The following is a 21,551-nucleotide window of genomic DNA, read 5'->3' as shown; positions in this document are numbered from 1 at the left end:
ATGTTGAGGAAAAAGACTTGACATCTATTTGATTTGAATTGCACCAAAATCTATGAGTGGATGTGAATACTTTGAACAATTGGGTTACGAATTCTGTATCCAAAGATATTCAGAATGAGGATAGGAATACTCTCTCTCATTCCTTCTCTACTACTTAAGGCTCGTGGCATACAGTTCTCATAATAACTGTCAAGTGTTGAAGAAGAATATTTTTGTTGTGCTTAAATGATGAAGAATTGATCCAGTCTTGATGTCCCTTTATCTTCAAACTTTTGATTGTGAAGTGTTGTTTGTAGGGAAGAAGACTTGACAACTATTCGATTTGAATTACACTAAAGTCTATGACTGGAGGTGAATACTTTGAACAACTGGGTTAAGCATCCCGTATCCAAATATATTCAAAATGAGGATATGAATACTCCATCTCATTCCTTCTCTACTACTTAAGACTCGTGGCACGCAATTCGAACCATAACTGATAAGTGTGTGCAGAGGTGGAAGAGTCTTTTGCTATGCTTGAGAAGCGATCTAGTCTCGATGCCCAAACTCTTTAGAGCCTCAAGGGTGAAGCTTAACTTGACTTGAGGTCCAGTGCAGTGCAGGTACAGAGGTATAATCCTATCAAATGATCAAGAGACGTATGATCACTTGACTGAATGAGGGAAACAAACATGTCTTAAATGATTAGTTGATCAAAGAATATTTTGATCAACTCAATCAATCAGGGATATGATCAAGCTATGAATTACAAGCACATGAATTTTAATTACAGACTAAGTACATGAAGAAATGGGAATTATCATGAATACTAATTTCTAAAGGATCTAAAATGTTAACATGTATATTCATTTCTAAAATTAAAACTAGCTAATCAAATGCTAATTTGAATCTAATATTAACATGCTTATCAATTTTAATTGAAAATAAATTCTAAAACTAAATACACCTAATTTCTAATTAAAATCTAAGTGCATGATTAATTCAATTATTTATTTTTCCAAGTATTTTTCTTCCTTAAGAAAAACAACATGTGTTAAAAAGTATTAAAATGTATTACAATGTGTATTAAGTAAATGTATTAAAATGAATTAACAACTAAAGAAGTATTAAAAAAACAAGAAAACAAATTATTAAAATAAAATAAAATAAAGAGACAAAAAAAAATAGAGGCTGGGGGCGTAGTGTGCAGTAGGGGCGCATGTGGCAAAGGTTTTGGGTTGAGAATTATAAGCCCAAGTAGCTATGGCGGCTCTTCAAAGTTGGCATTTGATAAAGCAAGTCCAGAGGCCTTCTTCTTCTTCTTTAGGTAAATATTTCATCCTTCTTGTTCAAATAGTGTAGGGATCTTCTTCTTCTTGAACCACTTAGTCTGTATGAAGGTTGATAGTTATTGCTATGTGTTTGTTGATTGCGCTTGTGAGGGTGAGGAGAGCATCGAGTGATTGATGAGAGTGATTTGTAGAATTGCAAAGAGTGTTCATAGGGTGAGGGTGATGAGAATTGTGAAGTTTATGCAGAAACTTTATGGAATTGGATTAAGAGGGAGTGGAACTTCTGGAGTGATTGGTGATTATTGTGATTGTTAGAGTGTGATCCACCTGATTGAAGATATAAATTGAATTTATAGAGATTGATATTGCAACTAAATCAGATAAGTCAGGCAATTCCATTAATTCAGTTAGGGCAGGTTTAGCTTTGAGTTTGATTGAGATGAGAGTTTGTTAGAATGATTAACTCTGTTAGGAACTGTTAATTGAGATGAGAGTTAGTTAAATTGAATTCAGTTATTGAGGTTAACTTGGTGTTGGAAACTTTTAGTTTTTGAAATGAATGAGTTAACGTTAGTTCTAGTGTCAAGTTAGTTCATTCTCTGTTGACAGTTAGGTTAATGTTGAGTTAGTTCAGTGAGATGAATTTGGATAGGGAAGAAAGTTGGGGTTAGAATTTCTACTCTGTTAACTTTGTTAAAGTGCAGTCAGTTAGGTTGCTAGCAACATGTAGTTATCTGAGTTGTCAATGAAGAAAAAAAATGCACAAAATTAATGAACTAATTAAATGACAGTGAAATAAGTTAGTTGGAATAAGTTGTGACAGTTAGTTGCTGAATTAATGAATTGCTAACATTGCTTTAACTAATTTGGGACTGGCTTAGTTTAGTTAGAGGGCTTCTTATGTTTACAAACTAGTTGGATTAGGTATGTTCAAGTAAATGGGTGAAATGGGCACTAATTGTTATGTTATAATGGACTAAGAACTATTATGAAATTAATTTGGTTTGATGCAACTAGTGAGGTTAGCACTAGCCGTTATGCTTGAAAAGTTAGTTAAGAAGTATGTGTAGAACTGTCACAGTCAGTTTGGAAATGTTGGTTAAACTAACTATTGCTTAGTAACTAGTTAAGTTATCATAGTAGGATTAGTTGTAATGCATATGAGAAAAATTGTTAGCAAGTTTGAATTAGACGCTGTTAGTGGAAATGGTTTTGTGAGAAAGATTGTTGTAACATGATTTGGTTGGTATGACTTGAATAATTTGGAAGTCAATTAGTTTGAATTGAATTGAGATAATGTCAATGAACATGTTATGTGGTATGTTAGTGAATTTGGAAATGCATTGTTTAGATTAGCTATGGTTAGTTAGTTGTTGTCATGACATTATGGTATTATATCAATTGGATGATTAGTTAAATTTTGGAATGAATTGTTAGTAGGAAGTTTTGTGAAATGGTATGGGGTTGTTGTGAAACTTGAAGTATGGGATGGTTTATGATAACTTGTATATATCGTCTTTATGCAAATAGGTTCAAAGGATCTTGACTTTGTACTTGTGTATGAATTAGTTTGTTGTTTTTTTATAGGGTGGATTATGTGACTTGATGTGAAACCTTGTGCATGAGACGTGGACGATATTATCAAGGTTTGGATATGGCATGATCAAGGCTTGGCAAGATATCATGGACATGAAGAGATTTTTGAATGGGATGAAAGACTTGATGGCATAAATGGAGAATCCAAGGGGGTGAAGACCAAAGTAGGCAATGGGATGGTCTATTTGACTTTGGTCAAGTGTTTGATCAAAAAGTCAACAGTTGACCAAAAGTCAACCTAGGTCAAAATTCGGGTTTTCTTTAGGGATGCTTTGTAAATATGGAGTTTGTAATGTATTTTTATTGCTTTGATCATGAAATAACATTGTATGGTCGTAACTTATTTTCAAAGCAATACAAATGTTTTCCCTCCATTTTGTGAACTTTGAATTGAACTTGAATGACCATGTGTCATACGGTGAACTGACTTTGTGTGTTTTTGCTTTGGAAAGCAAATGTCGCGGATAGCAAGAGTCGCCACCGACTTTTCTTTTATCCAATAAGGAAAGGCGGAAAAGAACAGGAAAAACCTTGATTAGATTTTGGGTTCGGGAGGTACATTATACAAAGGGAAGGTGTTAGCACCCTTTGTATCCATGGTTATCCATGGGCTCTTAATTGCTTGATCACTTATGTTTTTCTTGTTCGAAAAAGTGTGCGAGAGCTGTTTAGAAAATGTTTTGAAAAGAGAGTTTAACTTTGTAATGATTCTTGTACGAATGTATACAAAGAATTTATCTCGTTTAATTTTGAAAGCCGTTTAGAAAAATATAACTTGGTAATGATTCTAGTATGAATGTATACCAAGTGGTGATTTTCTAATAGATGTTTTGCAAAGTGTGAGGTGTGAAAAGTATTGTAAGTTGTGAGCAAGCATTTAAGAGTTGTACCTGCCCAAAGTCTTTTATGGGTATTTCCTATCCTTATGAAGTTAAAACTGTCCTTACTATTGAGAAGCAAATAGTCTTGTCCTTTTGGATTTAAGGGACATCGTAGGGTCATCGATTGGTCATTGAAGGCAACATTTGTAGGGATACCTTAGCATTCGAAGGGACGATCATCATTTAACCGTAGGCTACAGCGACGGGTCATCGAGGGACAAAATCATATATTCGCAGACAACATCCGAGGGACTATGATTTATCTTATAGGGACATGATGATTTAATCGAAGGGTCTTTGCTAAGTGTATCCCCACATTCGCGGGACATGACCGTAATACCGTAATACCGTAAGGCAACAAAGAGAGAGCTGAGATCACGTATTCAAAATCAATATTTTATAATCAATTAGGTAATTAGGATGAATTTCCACATGGGTATCCCACAAATAAAGTGGAATACCTAGCAAGCTACCTTTTCCGGGAATATGTGAACCCTTACAAAATTCAGCAAACAGGTCAGAATACCAAATCAGGGTGCAATCAAGAGTTGCCCCAAACAAAAGGAACCACAACAGTAATAGTGTCAGGTAAACCATGCATGGTTACAATAAAACATGTCAGATGAGCAAAAATCAGAGCAGAAAAATCAGCGACTATCATGTTCGCTGCTGCCTCGCCTAGCGAGGGCCTGGCGAACACTCGCTACATGTTCGCTTAGCGGTGTGCTAGCGAACGACTGCGGGTTTTGAATTTAAGAACAGTACGATTTCAGCAAGCTCCAAACCCTATGGCATCCATTACAGAAATTTTATGGTTAACATTCAAGATATCCATACATATTTAAATCCACATGCAAAACCTAAGATATATTTATAAATTCAATCATAATACCACATGTAAATTGGAAGCATAAAGCGGTAGTGATAGTGCAAACCTGTTTGCAATTGAATTGCAACGTTGAATTGGCAGATCACTCTTAGGGTTGGTGCCGGATTGAGTTGGGCGGAGGTAACCTTTGTGCAGATGAGTTTTCTTCAGGGTTTCCTTTAGGGTTGCTCTGAATTCTCTTGGTTAGCCTCCAGGGTTTGCTCGGTTGCTTCTATTAGGGTTTCCTTGCTAGGGTTTCTCTCCGTATCCTTCTATCTCTCTTGATCGGATCCCTTTTTCTGAATGAGGTCTTTGGTATTTATAATAATTTTTGTGACCTGATGGGCTCAGAATGAAGCCCAAAACTTCTGATATTCGCAAGCTTCGCTAGGCGAGTGGTGCAGTGAAGGTTTCGCTAGGCGAATAATTTTGCTCGCCTAGCGAGCAAGCCATTTTAAGTTATTTTCTGGATTTGGCCACCTGTGTGCTGGGCCTTTGCTCCCTTAAGATCAGTGTCTTGAAAAATAAGTTGGAGTGCCTTGAAAAATGCCTTGTAATATTAACGGGCAAATTTTGGGGTATGACAGCTGCCCCTGTTCAATATTCTTAGACCGAGAGAGTTAGAATGGTATTTACGCCATTCGTGGTCTGGAGGTGGAAGATTATTGAACACTTAGAATGCCCCAAAAATTTGCACTTGTTAATTAAAAGTTAGTCTTGATGGAGATGGGCTTAAAGATGTCATCCAGGAAGTTTGATGATGAGAGCTTCAGAGTGCGTCATACATCAGACCAATTTGAAGACATGGGTGCCACACCGGGTCGTACGCTAGACCGTATAGTGAGTCATCCGTTAGGCGATATTAGGGTGAGCTGAACCTGATGAGATAAGGATCCGAATGAGTCACACCCTGCTGGGATAAAGGATCAGAATGGATCATACGCTAGATCGTATCTGAATAGCAGAATGAGTTGTCCATTAGGCGGGTGACTTCACTGGGGATGAAAGACCAGAATGGATCGTACGCTAGATCGTATCTGAGTTGCAGAATGAGTCGTCCATTAGGCTGTATATGAGGATGAAAGGGTAGTCGTACGCTAGACCACGTTTCAGAATGTACCGTACGCTAGGTAGTATCTGAGGAATGAAGATCAGAATGGATCGTACGCTAGATCGTATCTGAGTTGCAGGGTGAGCCGTACGTTAGGCTGTATCTAACAAAAAGTAGTCGTACGCTAGACTACACCTCGGAATGCACCGTACGCTAGGTAGTATCTGAGGAATGAAGATCCAAATGGGTCGTACGCTAGACCGTATTGAAATAGTTGAAGGAATCATATGTTGGGCTGAATCAGAAGGAACCGTACGTTAGGCTATATCCGATAATAATGGTATATGCTGTATTTGCAATAAATGTCTGGGATGGGCTTAAAGATGCCATCATTAGGAGGATATCAGAATGCTTGTCAGAACGAATATTCATCAAAACAAAACCAACTAAAAGACTAGTGTACTGAAAAAGGCCCATAAAGAGATTAATCAGTCAAGAATCAATCTTTCCTGGTTGACCAAGTAAACTTGCAATGCACAATCAAGTCTAATGCCATGATACGAACCACACGATCCATAGGTGCCAAATATCAATAATTAGGGTTTCATAGCCTTAAGTTCAAGAAAGTTGGTCATTATTAATCAATGTAGTACCAATATGCCCTAGATTTGATTCTCAAGAACACCACAAAAGAAAACCTAACCCAAAAGACTTGCCAAGTCATTTGTCACTAATCCATAACTCTTTATTATAAATAGAAAGACCTTTGAATCAATGATGCTCATTTGAAAATACAGTTGTGAATGAATGTGTTATGATGGATGATTAGGGTGTGTGACTATGCAGATGCAATGAGCAATAAGCCATACAAAATTGAAAAAAGTATGACAAATTTTGGAGTATGACAGTGGATAACATCAAAGTAAAGGGGGTGAGAATTCACATCAGTAAATTAACAGTATAAGTTTCAAGGTAGAATTCAAACATCTACACATCAACAACAATCATTCTCACACCCAATCCATCATTATACACAAAACAATCACATATTCATTATTTAAAGTATACAATGAGACTCGCAACCTCAACTAGACTCATATGCATGTGGTACCATATCATCATCAATTGGTTCACTCAGGAACCGGTTTCACCATGCTCAAACCCCAAATCCACCCTGCTTAAATTTAGGACAAGTCACCAATATATCCTGCTCGGATTGCAACTTGTCTCTTTCATCAACAACAACGACATAATGAATGCATGTCACAATACGTCGATGCAACAACAACATAATGTTTAAAGTCTCCTCCTGATAATAAACAAAATATGCATGGACCCAACGATAATAATTCCCCTCCCAAACTATCATCCCACAACAATATACTCACAGTTCAACAACATAATTCATGCTCACACAACAACATATCATCAGGGCCGACCCAATCAATATGGGGGCCCTGATTTAATTAAAAAATAGATCTAAAAAATATGAATTTTATATCAAATTTTTGAAAAAATGGTATAAAATTATAGATTTTGAAAATAAAATATGATTTTACACATATTTTTAACAAGCAGATGTAGAATAGAATTTGAAAACATTATGATTTAACACCGTTTTAAAAAAATAGGTGTAAAATATATAGTTGTGTAATTAAAAAATATATGTGGGCCCCAAAATACTTTGGGCCCAGAGCTACAATACTTGTTGCGTTTACTAAAGGTTAGCCTTGCATATCATCATCACAATTCATATAAATTAACACAATATCATCATATAATTAAATTCAATAATTATATTATAACTCAAAAATGATCAATAACGGACTAAAGTTGTATTATTACGCAGCAGCTCGAAAGTCAACCACACATGTTCAAAATATCTTAATAGAGTATTTTTATTAATTTAGTTTATACTCTTAACTCATCAAATATTATAACAATATACAATTATACTCAAAATAGTTCTCAGAGAACTCTAAACAACTTTACAATAATTCATGCAACTCTAAAATAATTCTAAGGTACTAAAAAATTATCTACTATCAACTCTTGCCTATAAAAATAACTCATACGAACTCAATTGATTGTTATAACAACTATATTGACAATTCTGAATAATAAATATCTCCAACTCAATTCTAAAAATATTATAATTTATAATATTAAATTATTATTATTATTATTATTATTATTATTATTATTATTATTATTATTAAATAATATAAAGTTCATTAGATTTAACTCTAAATGACTCGAAAACAACTCTTTAAATATGTCAGAGTTACTCAAAATAAATAAAATATGACTCTAAAGTACTTCAAAGTACTCTAAAGTACTCAAGTGACAACTCTTACACAATTAAAAATGATTCAAAATAGTCCACTTAACTCTAAATTCATCAATAGAGTAACTCATTATTATTATTACTTGTATCAGACAATCAATATGGTAATAACCCTTAACACCAAGACATACCAACACAACTCTAAAACATATCAGAGTTACTCAAATAATAACTCTGACAACTCTAAGGTAACAAATCTCTCTCTTAAACTTAACATAACTTTAAAACTTATCAGAATTGCTCAAAGGCAACTCTAAAACATATCAATCTACCGATTGAAGGCGAGAAAAATACACAAAAATGAGGGGTTGAATTGTGTATACTTAAAAATAACCATTTTCCTTCTGAACCAGTAAGTTCAGATTCTGAACAATATTCAGACTCTGATATCAGAGTTAAACACAACAACAAAAATATAAAGTTCAGAAGTAAATGCAAGCAACACACAAAGATTATCCTGGTTCATCTCCTCAACTGAGAGTAATCTAGTCTCATTGCTTTAACAAGAGTTTTCACTATAAACAAACAAGTTACAAATTGTTTAAGCGTACTTTCAAGAGACTTCAATGCTCAAACTCCCTATAAAGATACTTCCGCTCAAGTCCTCAAACAAGAGACTTTCTTGCTCAATCAACCTAGAAAGAGATTTCCTTTTTGAAGTCCTCACCCAAGAGAATTTCTTGCTCAAGCAAACTAGAAAGAGACTTCCTTGCTCAAGCACGTAGGCAAGAGACTTCCTCTACTTTAAACAAAAGTTTAGTAAACAGGGTAACTACTATACTTTGATACATAATCACAAGTATAACAATTATGCAATAATCACAAAGGTTTTTAACCTTTATAAGATTTCCAAGATAATCAAAGATAAGAAATCTTATGATCTTTAAACAATAATAGTTACAAAAATAAAAGCTCAGAGTTATGGCAAAGATCTTGCAATGCATTGTGATATTGTAATCTTCCTTTGAATCTCCAGCTTTCTTTTATAGAGACTGAAAAAGAATCGTTGGAGGGTTTGAACATAACATGCAAACTTAGTGAAGAAGTATGTCAAGAGAGATGTTGGATACTTGCATCTAGTCTGAAGTTTTATCCACTTAATAATAATATTACTCTTAGAATCTTTCATCGTACTAGATATCTACCAAAAGGTAGAACAAAATGAAGATGTCATATCTCTTTTTCTTAAGCCTTGCAAAATGAAAAACCCTAGTTGACTTTGTTCAGAAATATGAGGCTTTGATAAGATACGTCTGCTTTGGTTCAGTGTACGAATTAATTGCTCCCCACACTTTCAGAGTCTGATCTGTCATCAAAAGTTGGGTGATGAGGACAGAGTCGGATGCCTTTAGAGGCGATAAAATATTTTAGGTTCTAGTTAATCAGAATCAAACTTTAAATTACTTCTCCACATATGCTAACAATCAGGATTATTTCTATGTTTGTGATCCTGCACCCATTTAAACAAAATGTTAGTAAACCCTATTATTTTTTAAATACATTGTTATCATCAAAACCTTTTAAGGGCATAAACAAATCTTGTTTTAACAATCTCCCCATTTTTTATGATGACAAATAAATATATTTAAGAATAATGGTTGATGATTTAATTAACACGATCTAACATCAGAGTCTGAGGTTTGTAAGCTCCCCCTAATTTATATAGTACATTAAGACGAGGTTTGTAAGCTCCCCCTAAGGTTGATAGTCCATTAAGACGAGGTTTGTAAGCTCCCCTTAACTCATTATCTATGTTAGTTGAATCCTATAATTTTAATCAACAAATTCTAACATCAGGGTTTGAGGTTTGTAAGCTCCTTCTAAGTTTGACAGACCTTAGGCTGAGGTTTGTAATCTCTCCCTTTATCCTGATAATTCATTAAAGTAAGATTTATAAGTTTTTCTTAAGTTATGTCTTTATTAATCAAATTAGTCATTTAAGCTTAGTGATATTAAATTCATTCAGAAGATATTAATATTAAAAAAAAATTGAGTGATTAGGGTTCAAGATTAATTAAAAGTATAAAAAATACTTTTAACCTTCCTAAATATTCTCATAATTTTCTTTCCCTTTTATCATCAACAAAAAATAATGAGTTCAGACAGGTAAAAAAATATTAAGTAAGACTATCACATATATGGAAAAAGATAGTTCTGATAAGAACATAGTGTGAACAACCTTTACACTTTCCAATACTAAGAAGCGACTAAAATGGTTGAACAATTTATGATTTTCTCGAGGCGTCACACGTCTTTCAAGAATATCAACCATTGGAAGTCATCATTGCAAGCATTAAGTGAGCAAATATTACTTCTTCTTATTGCAACGTTCAAAACACGCAACTTCCTTTATAAAAGCACATCACTAGAGACATGCTTATCATATTTTCATCCAACTCTTCTCAAAAAATTGAGTTCTCGATCAAAGAAGGCGACAATCACCGCTTCAGAGGAGGTTACACCCCCTCTTAATCAGTAAGCCATAGAGGAGCCCTAACCAGTTGGGTCGACCACTACAAGGGATGTATTAAGGGTGAGAAAACCCAAGATGAACAAGAAGAAGCTTAAGAAGAAAAAGAAGAAAAGAGTGCCCAGAAGAATGCTCTTCTACGATGCCTATGAATTTACCGCTACAGTCGCCATTTTTGTCGCTGTGAGAATCAGAGACCAAGCTATTAGGTTAACTTGACTCGCAAAACAAAATGTCATCACCGAAGTTTAATTTATCCAAGGGAAGGGGAAAAGATCAAATAACCCATAAATATGCAATGCAAAATAGTGCAATAAAGAGATTGAAGGTCCGGAGGTTTGTTATAAAAATGGTAGGTACTAGCATCCTAATCATCTATAGTATCCTATAGGAATCTCTTGAGATATTTATGTTTGGTTATTGTTGTTTTCTAAAGATTTGGGAGATGATAAGAGAAGTTTGTTTTATTGCTTTTTTGATTTGAAAAGACATAAAGTCTTGTGCCTACGTACAAATGAAGGATCAAAATGTCGTAGTTCAAGGTACAAATAACAAAAGAGTTTGTTTAGTTGATTTTAGAAGAAGTGGCAAGTTGTCATATTAAGGAGATTACTCATCTAAAACACCACAAATATGAGAAAATGGATCATTGCATCATTATGAAGGAAGGGCTCCAACTTGGATATAGAATCTACCCGTATACCACTAACTCCTTCATATGGAAAAAAATCAACATCAATTTCAATCATTACTATGGGGTAGTATATTTATATCTCAACCATAAAGATGATTCATGTCTAGTCTCTTTTGAGAAAGGGTTTAAAGTGAAAAAGCAAAGTGGCAAAAGTTTTGAATGAGATTTGTGTTTTTTTAGTCTTGTAGAAAGAGTTTGATATGCTTAAGTGTTTTTTAAGCATTTATGAAGAAAGAAAGTTTGAAAATTTAATGACCTAAAGTCAAGGTTTTTTATGAAAGAAGTTCAAGTTTGAAAAATCCTAAGATTGGACTAAGGTTTATAAGGGGCTAAAGGGCATAAGATGGGCAAAGGAAGCTACAAACACACTTAATGAATATGCACATGACAATAAGTCAACTATAATCCCTTTCCCTTGGATTGAAACATAAGCACAAGTATCATGCAAGAAATATCATGGATTAATAATATGCACTAAGCAAGCATGTGAAAAAAATCACTACTATGTATCAAGCTTAAACATCTTAAGAAACCAATCAAGGCCATCAATAAAGAATGTAGCAAAAGGCATGACATAGAGAATAATTCATAACACATGAATCATACAAGTGTAACACCTCAAATTTGCACCCCCCCATTCATGCATTCATTTCATTTTTTAGGTCATAAAACATTACATATTGCATTGCACCATATCAATAAGCATTGGCATCAAGGAGATTCATCAGTGCAAAAGAGCAAGGTTTTCCTTGAGTTGAAGGCCACATGAGTATTCTAGAGAGCTTATATGAATCAAGGTTCATTTTGAAGCAATTTTGCCAAGTGTTAGAGGCTCAAAGTCATCAGTGCATTGCCAGGTCATCTGAGGCCCATAAAAGTCAACTGAAAGTCAACTGAGGGCTAGGAGATGGAGAAATGGTTTGAGACACTTCGTTCATGTCCAAAAGAGGCTTATTCATCATGTCAAACACATACCTTGAAGATTTTGAATCCATATCAAAAGTTTCCAAAAATGGAAAGTGACCTGTAATTTCAAGTTTCCAAAAATGGCAAGTTTTTGGACCACATTCAACTTGACTTTCCAACATCAAAGAAGATTCAAATGAAATTTTGGTCAACATGAAAGTTGAAGATCTTTCTCTCCCATTTCCAAAAAGTCCAAGATCATGAGCATCTGATGAATGGTTAAGAAGTTATGAGCAAATGATCACCAAGTGTGCATGAAACTTCAAAGTGCCATAACTTTTGATTCAAAACTCCAATTTGAGCCACTCTTTTTGCATATTGCTTCGCATGACCAATATTTTCCAAATCTATCATTGCATTGCATAAAATAATATCACATGATCATTTGGCCATGCATGTGCTTTTTGGAGGGAAAATGAAGAATTTAAAATTGGTGCATCACATGAACCTAATTCCATTGCCATTGTGTTCCTTGGTTGATTTTAAGAGCATTTTAGCCATGCATGTGTACTGTTCACGTCCATTTTGCCATGCATAAGGTGAATTTTACAATTTGGTCATACACCTCATTTTGCATTAAACTTTCATTAGCCAAGCCTAAGTATCATTAGCAAAGTAATTAGCATGTGGTATAAAGGCTTAATCATAACAAAATTGTTCATGCTAACAAGTTCTAGATCTAGAATCATTTTTCCCTCCAGAATTTCTCTCAATCCAAATTTGAAAATTCTTCACATAACACCTGAATTTTATTGCATATTCGCGTTCATTGATCATCACTGAGTGCAGATCAAGCTGTGGATTGAAGGTTTTGGTGAAGAATCAAGCAAATCGTGCATGAACACATGAACATGGAGCTTTGAGTTTCAGCTAGATCCAGACCAATTGAAGCATCAAATCGTGTACCAGACTTCATAGCAAGGTTGAGGAAGGAAATCTGGAGCTGGAGAGCACTTGAATCCATTGAATCAGTTCACTGTTCTTCAGGTTGGTCAAAATTCGACTCTCTTAATTCTTCAAATCATTGCCATGTTTAGATAGATCTCCTCATGCTGAGAATTCTGATGGTTATAGATTTAAATTTGGTTGAGATTTGGTTGAGATATGTTAGTTTTAAGTTTTGAATATGAAAGATGTTTTCATTCGATTCATGAAATGTGTGATGTTTTAGACTTAGTTGATGATAGATCCATGTTCTACACCTCACGAGCTTTCGATTGATGTATGCTACGCATGTTTCTGGAAATTTTTTGATGTTGTTCATCGTCTCCGCCACGGTTTGGCCGGAGAAGACGACCGGAATCACTATTCCGGCCGTCTGTTATAAATGCTAGGGTTTGCCTTGTCATCTGCTTGCTGACTGTGACGCCACTTCAATTAATGAAGTGATGCGTTTTGATCCAAGCGCGTCCCATACACCATTCGATTCCTGGCTGTGGTATTTGTGATTTAATTTTCTTTTCCAACGCATTTTCACATGAACCTGGTTCGATTCCAGCTGATAGAATATTTTCAAATTAACCAATCCAATTTCATTTCCCTCCAATTATCATGTGCTTTCTTCATTTTTATTTCAATATTTCCGTCCAAATTCAAAAAATCATAAAAAATTGAAAATAACTCCAAATTGAATGCAGTTTTTTCCTACATGATCATTTTGATGTCTACTATTTGTTTATGTCAATTTCCTGATTTTATCATTGCTGGATTTTCAATTGTGAGTTGATGTTTGAACATGGTGCAAAATGTGACATGTGGTTCCATTTGTCTTGTGAAATGCTCATATTTTCTCCAATCAACTTGAAATTTGATATGCTGATTCATAATATGTTGCCTGATTTTTGAGAATTGATTTGGTATTTTTAGCATTTTTCATTTCTGTTTTGGACACATGAATGCATGGTGTGACAATGTGTGTCACACATTTTGATGATGCTTTTGTTCATTTTCATATCCATGCCAATTAAGCTCTTCTGATTCTGATTTTTTGCATGCTGCTTGTGTTTAACATGTTGATATCACACAAAAAGTTTCATGATTATCGGATGTGTTTCTGATTAGATGTGCATTTTCTCTTCTTGATGCTTAATTGTGGACACCATTGTATGCCTTTGCCTTAGCATGATCATTAGATGGATTTGCCTTAGGATTTGAGTCTGGTTCTTTTTAGGACATGTTCTTACTTGAATAAATGTGCTTCGTGTTGAATATTGGCTGCTGTTTTGACTTTTTGCTTTGCCTTTGACCCTAGTCTTGGTACTAGTGGTTTGTACTCATCTTTTGAGCTTTGTATTTCAGGTTCAAGCTATTAGCTCTAGTGGTTGATGCAATCTTATGACTTGAGATGCAAATTTGCTTTGTCCACTAACCTTTGTTGTGTTGTAGGTCCCTTGGTGATGAACTCACTTGGGTTGTTGACTTGACTTGTGTGCATATTGGTTGTAACATTGTTGTGTCTGATTGATTTGTCTGAATGTGAATATTGACTTGTTTGACTTTCTTACAGGTACTTTAGTCGCTTTAGCTCATTGCTTGAGCTTTGCTTTGCTTGTGGTTGGCATACCACCTAGGTAATCATTCTTTAACTCCATGTAGTATGGAAGCCCTGTCGTTTCTTTTGGCAGGCATTTGGCTGAAGTCCTCCTTAAGAGGCAATGTTTGGGATTGTTTACTTTTGTGCTGAAGACCTCCTTGTCGAGGCATGGTTGCTTAAGTCCTCATAAGTGAAGAGGCAATTGACAGATAGAAGGGACTAGTAGCCAGTCCCCTGTTAATCGTTGAGTCGTTCATTATGCTCGCACTACGTGCTGATGCTCTTGAACCTAACCCAAGATACTTGTATATAGAGTCAGTCAAGTGGAGTAGGGTCCCTCATTCTGGATCCCCACACCTTCTTTGATTGAAGCTCACTCAGGCCCGGGTTAAGAGCTATTAGGTCCAATCCTCATTACTGTAGCGGTGTATTCGTCGCTATATGATCTATCGATTAAATCATAAGCAAGAGATACATTGAAATTTCGAGTCGCCACCGCACTTTTATTTATCCAAAGGACTGGCTAAAAAGCGAACAAAAGCCTAAGAAGTTTTACACGTAGAAAACTAATAAAAAGATCAGAGAGTCTGGGTAAGGGGTAAATTACGCAATGGGAAGGTGTTAGGCACCCACTACGTCCTAGGTACTCCTAGGGAGCCCTTTTCACACTTGTTGTACTAATTTCTTATTTGTTATGACATAAACATTGTGCAAACATGATTGGGATGATGAGAAGAGAATATACAAGTTAATTATTTTTGTGTTATTGGGTTCGAACGGATGAACCCGCTGCCTACGTACCTTCCATCAAAGGTAAGGATCAAAACGCCGTAGTTCGGCTAAAAGATTTCCAAAAGTTGGTGGATTCAGTTTTAAACACAAGCACTGAGGCTTTTCATTATCAATGGGAGAAAACTCGACCAAAAACAACATCCACCATGCGAGGATAGCTTCGACGTACTAGAGGGGTTAGCCCTGTTTTAAGTACGGAAGTCTTACTGTCGACTCACTAAGGATAGGCAAGATTTACATCAACCACAATGATAATTGAAACCTATGGCTAATGCATGAAAAGATTAACAATGGACAGAGCCAAAACAAGTGAATGAGTGAAGTTAATTGATTGTGATTATGAAAATGAAGTCAAAGTATGATTAAGATTGATTTGAAAGAAGTATTATGAAATGAAGTTTGAAAAAGTCAAGGACTTGGGTCCAGGTTTTTAGTTAGAAAACATGAAAATGTTTGCACAATATCTATGTCAAGTTTGAAATCAAAGTGTGAAAAGGTTTAGGACATAATGAGGATGAATGGATGGAAATGGATTGTAAAACTCCTTAGAAGGTTCACTTCTTGAAATCATATAGGGGATGATTCAAGTGTGTCCTTTGGAATAAGCAATGGATAATAACAAACAAAGAAATAAGAAAGCAAAGGCGGATATCGGATGCCAATCACTGGTCTTATACCAATCTCCTAAAATAAAACTGGATATCAGATGCCACTCAATGGTCTTACACTAATCTCCTCAAACAAAGAAATAAAAGGCGGATACCGGATACCAATAGATGGATTTACACCAGTCTCCTAAAACAGAAATGGATATCAGATGCCACTCAATGGACTTACACCAATCTCCTCAAAAGAAAACAAGAATGAAATGTGGAAGTCAACTGCCAATCTATCTGGACTTAGGTTAACTCCACATATGATCATAGGGATACCAATGCCATATTACAGGGACTTACAATGGATCCTCACATACAAGAACAAAAGCAACAAATGATCACAGGAAAGCAAATGCCAACTTACAGGGACTTACAGTTGCTTCCTCACATAAACAAACAGAAACAAAACATGGAAGTCAGATGCCAATCTGTCTGGGCTTACTCTAACTTCCACGGTATGATCCTAGGAATACAAATGCCAACTTACAGGGACTTACAGTTGTATCCTCACATACAAACAGATAAAACAGAAGATATGAGTGACCAATGCGGTCTTACACTCTATCCTTCCATATCATAGGAGCAAATGCCAAAGCAATGGACTTACACTTGTCCTCAATGGGTAAACAACAATGATAGCATCACAAAGACAAATGAGATGAGTATGCATTGATGAGCAATTGATGATGATGATAAAATGCATGAAGCATACAAGCAAACATGTGCATATGAAGCAATCAATCAATCAATGAAAATCAAACAGCACACTCTATAGCCAAACAAGGGGGCTCACACAAGAGGGTTTGACTATGAAAGTCCACTGTGATAGGTAAAGGTCGCTCTTAACCTTGCCATTGAGAGGCTAAGGTGAAGCAGATGAATAGGAGATGAGGGGTGTGCCTCATTGCTTCTATCCCTAATCAGGGAGAGCATCAAAGAAAGTGTGGGAGCTCAGAAAGATGGAGCTCTTTCCACATTATTGACTCGATAGATCTTGGGTTTTTATCTCAGTGCTTCAACCATGTAATGGGAGCAAGGAGAGGACACACTGAATAGTAGGGGATAGGCTACTTATCCCTTTGATCTACCAATTGCCTTACTTGAAGGACTTTTCCTGCTTGGGACAATTTTAAACACACACAGGCATTGCCTCTTAAGGAGGACTTCGGACAGTTTGCCCGGCCAAATAACAGGCCGGGTCTCCAGACTACATGAAGGAGAAGTAATTATACCTCAAAGCAAATTGCTAAATAGCAAAGCAAAGCAAGTTCAAAGAACTTAAGCAACTAAAGTACCTGAAAAAGTCAAACCAATTAGTAAACAGTTCAACAGTTTAAAACAAAAGGAATGGATAAACAACAGTCAACCACAGAGGGACCAATGTGTAAAGCACAAGACTCAACTATATGAGTCACACCTACAAAACAAAGGGTTAGCACATGATATATATAATCCAACTCAATCAAATTTGAATGATCTTTGAGGCATTGGTGCTTAACCTGAAACATTAACTCAATTGTAAGCTCAAAAGACCACTAGGACTAGCCTAGGGTCAAAGATGAAAGAAAAGGTCAAAACAGCAAAGAAAAGTCAACCCAATTCATGTTCAAACATTTAAGAAGCTATCTCAATTGGATTCAAACTCATATCATGCATCAATGTCATTTTATGATCAAAAGAATGCAAAGCATGGCAAAAGGAAAGCATAAAAAGGTCAACATCAAGACCAAGCTCAAAAGCAGTCATAACCAATTCCAAAAATTATGAAATAAATCATACTCAATCAAAATCCATATAATAGCATGCATATAAAATTTCAGCTCAATTGGATCATGGGAAGATAGTCAAATAAAATCAGGAAGTCAACACAATTTCAAGTATGCACAATGAAGGTCAACAAACATGGGTCAACTTCAAAAAATCATAACAAATTGGAAACAGATGAGAAATGGATGGGATTAACACCAATGCAAAGCTTAAGATGTCTAGCATGCACATATGAAATTTCATGATCATACAATAAGATATGAGAATTTCCCAAATGATTTGGCAACATGTATCACATAAAGTCAACAATTGACTAGGCAGGGAAGAAAATTCACAAACAATTAGGAAATGGCCTCATTAATTCCAGGAAAAATCACACATCAACTAGACATATGAGAGAACAATCATGCAAAATTTCACATTATTTGGAGGCCGGGAAGCATGTGAACAAAAATCATGAAAATGCACATCATTGGTGTGACACAAATTGTCACACCCTACTTCAGAAAATTATATCTAGCAAACCACAAATGATAAATGCACAAACTTGACATGGAAACAAAGGTGAATGAGTGTAGAATAGCCACAAAAAATTTCAGGGTCATTGGATGCAACATGAACATTTCACAAAAGGATTGGCAAAAGGCATCAAACAAGCATACATGTTGAGAAACTTAATACCATAAAAAAATCCAGCCACACAAAAAATTATTAAAAATCATAATAAAATACTAGACATTCTTGTGAACATTATGCAAAAAATTCCAGGATTTTTGGATGAATAATGAAGATGTTATGAATTTGGAAAGATGATGAACAAATTGTAGCAAACATGAACAAAATCACATGGAATGGTTGGTCAAAGTGTGGTCAGCGTGGCATTTTGGTAATTCAGCGCTTCATTAAGCAAAACACTGCGTTTTGGGCACGCAGAGGAAATGTTCTCATTGGCTGATGGCCAATGGAACAGTACCATGGCCAATCGGTGCTCAAGTTTCTGGGTTCAAAAACCCTTAGGGTTTTAGCAGCATGGCTTCATCATTTTCATCAAGAATCATCATCAATCGACATTCAAACATCATGGTAAACAGCATGGCAATGACACAATATGTTCATGCAACATCTAAACAGCCATAAACCAAACATATTCATATGAATTTTCTGGGTTCTAGGGTTTCAACAGCAACAGTGTTCATCTTCAAACTCAGCAAAATCGAGCATAAACAAATCACCCAGAAACAGAAAATGAACATGGCAATCGACTCAGCATAACAAGCATATGCATAATATAGCATCCATTATTATTAATTTGAACACACAAAAGAGAAATCAACCAAAACAAGTTTGAACATAAACATGTAAACTCAGATTTCTCAGCCATAGCATATTCATTTCAAGAGATTCAACTTGCAATGTGTTCAGCATACAAAGAACTACAAGATACATAGCATGATTTGGAGAAAGAAGAGATTCGAAACTTTACTTGGTTTTGAAGAAAAGTGAGATGCAGTGGTGGTTTGAGTGATGTAGCTCGAAACAGATGCTCACAATGCTTGGAGATGTCGAATGATGAAGCTCTTTCAGCTCAAGAATGCTTAAACATGTCCAACTCTCGATTTGCCATGGAAGGTGTCTTGGAGAAACAGAACAAGAAGGGGCTGCACAGGTGGAGTTTTCTGGTTCAATATGCTCCCAAATGTTGATTAAATGATGAAGGAACCAAGAATGCTCCAGGGTTTTTGATGATTCGAGCAGAAAATTCAATGGTGTCAAAATGGAAAAATGAGAGAGTGAACTTTTTCTGATCGTGGCTGCTGTGATTCTAGGGTTCAAATGAGCAGAAAATGACTTTATATAGTCTGTTTATCCTTGCTAATGGAAGTGTTAAGCTTGATTACCACTAATGAAGCCAAATGCCAAAATTGCTAAGTTTGACATAAGCTGTACATGGAGGTGTGGCTGCACGATTTTGGGCTTGGGAAACAGGCTGTACATGACCAATATATTTGCTGTTTTGTGTTTGCTGATGGAGTGATAAACTTGTTTTGTTTAAAAGGACAAAAATGCATCATTTGCCAATTTCCAAAATATGCACATGGAGGTATAAGTTCTGCATGATTTGGGCCTTAAAACATGTCTCAAATAACACACCAAACATTTCCCAATTGGCCAAATGGTGTGAAAAGCCTTAATTCAAAAAGTCAATGGTTGGTCAAACTTGAAATGAATAAAGTCAAGGCCAAAAATGCCATTTTGATTGGTAAGGTTTTGGTTCATGAAATTTATATTTTTGGAAAGAGGGGATGAAATGTGGTTTGTAGGAAAAAACCCCACCAAATTTGGCCTTATGGTTCATGAGATATGGCTTGTTGAAGTTCACAAATTTTTGAAATTGAATTGATCATATCTTGAAAACCATTCATGGGATTTGAGAGTTCTTGGACTTTTTGAAAATGGGAAGACAAGATCTTCAACTTTCATGTTGGGCAAAAATTCATTTGAAGCTTGTATCATGATGTAAGTTAAAGATCAAGAAGTTTCCATTTTTGGCAGTTGAAATTACAGGTCCACTTTCTATTTTGGGAAATTTCTGATTTTACTTCAAATTCTTCCATGATGAGGTTGGACATGATAGATGAGGCTTGTATGGACATGAATGAGCTCCTTCAAATCAATTCCATCCATCAAATCACTGATTAAATCCACAGTTGACCAAGTTTGACTTTTCTAGGGTTTTGCATGATTGAACCATTTCTGATGAATTCCAAACCCTAATTCTTTGAGAACTTGATTTCAAATGATGTCCCAAGTTGTATGAACTCTTGATTATTGATCATGGTGCCCAAATTCTGCAAGAATGGCCACCATCCATTGCTTTGACTGACTGTTGACTGTCTTTGACCTAATTGCTGATGACTGCTTCAACTGCAAGCAACAAGGTTAAACTGACAATATTTTTGTACTTTTTGGTTAGTAAACATATGAAAGGCAAAGATATACAAATGCAAAGCATGCTTGGTGATCAAGAAACAACCCACAAGGCAATCTACCCACTAGGAGGGAAGCTAGGGCATGCAATGATCCTCGAGGCCATGATATGATATGTTATGGGCCATGAGGGATCTTAGGGCCAAAATTGGGGTCTTACAGATGCCCCTATTTAAGGTCATTCTAGCCGGAGAAGTGAAGTTTAGAAATCTTCATCTCGACGCGGTAGAATGGGCTTAAATAACAGTAATGAGACAAATTTTGGTCCCTAAGAGACCTCATGATGCAAATGTATGTATGCAAAAGACACAAATTCTGTGGGGATATGATTCGCACAGAAGAAAAGACGATCCATCGGAGTAATACACTCACCAGGAACAGAGACTCTGACAAGACTCTAATTGGGGATAAACAAAACTGACACAGCGTGAACAAGACACGACTCTGATTAGGGAAACACAGAAAACAGACTGGAGAACTCACTGGGGAGTGAAGGACTCACACTGGGGAAAAGAATTCTAAAGGAAAATAAATCCATTGGAGAGACACAAGCTGACTCCTGGGGAGAAGCAAAAAGAAAACTTCACTGAGGAAGCACCAAACAAATGAGATGTTACCGGTATAAGGGTAACAAACTCGGGAAGGAACACCAAGGATACCGGTTACTGGGT

At 35.8% G+C, this 21,551-nt stretch overlaps 1 long non-coding RNA gene across 1 annotated transcript; it reads left to right on the top strand.

Annotated features, from left to right (window-relative positions):
- The first annotated feature begins 1,174 nt into the window (after nt 1-1,174).
- LOC127120351 (uncharacterized) lies at nt 1,175-3,250 on the top strand. Its single transcript, XR_007803184.1, has 2 exons — nt 1,175-1,306; nt 2,859-3,250. It is a non-coding gene; the product is annotated as an uncharacterized LOC127120351 (long non-coding RNA).
- The last annotated feature ends 18,301 nt before the right edge of the window (nt 3,251-21,551 follow it).

The sequence above is a fragment of the Lathyrus oleraceus genome, chromosome 2 (genome assembly GCF_024323335.1).
Source record: "Lathyrus oleraceus cultivar Zhongwan6 chromosome 2, CAAS_Psat_ZW6_1.0, whole genome shotgun sequence".
In the NCBI taxonomy this organism is placed as follows: domain Eukaryota; kingdom Viridiplantae; phylum Streptophyta; class Magnoliopsida; order Fabales; family Fabaceae; genus Lathyrus; species Lathyrus oleraceus.
The sequence above is the reverse complement of the archived record's forward strand: the minus strand, read 5'-3'. Positions and strand labels throughout refer to the sequence as shown.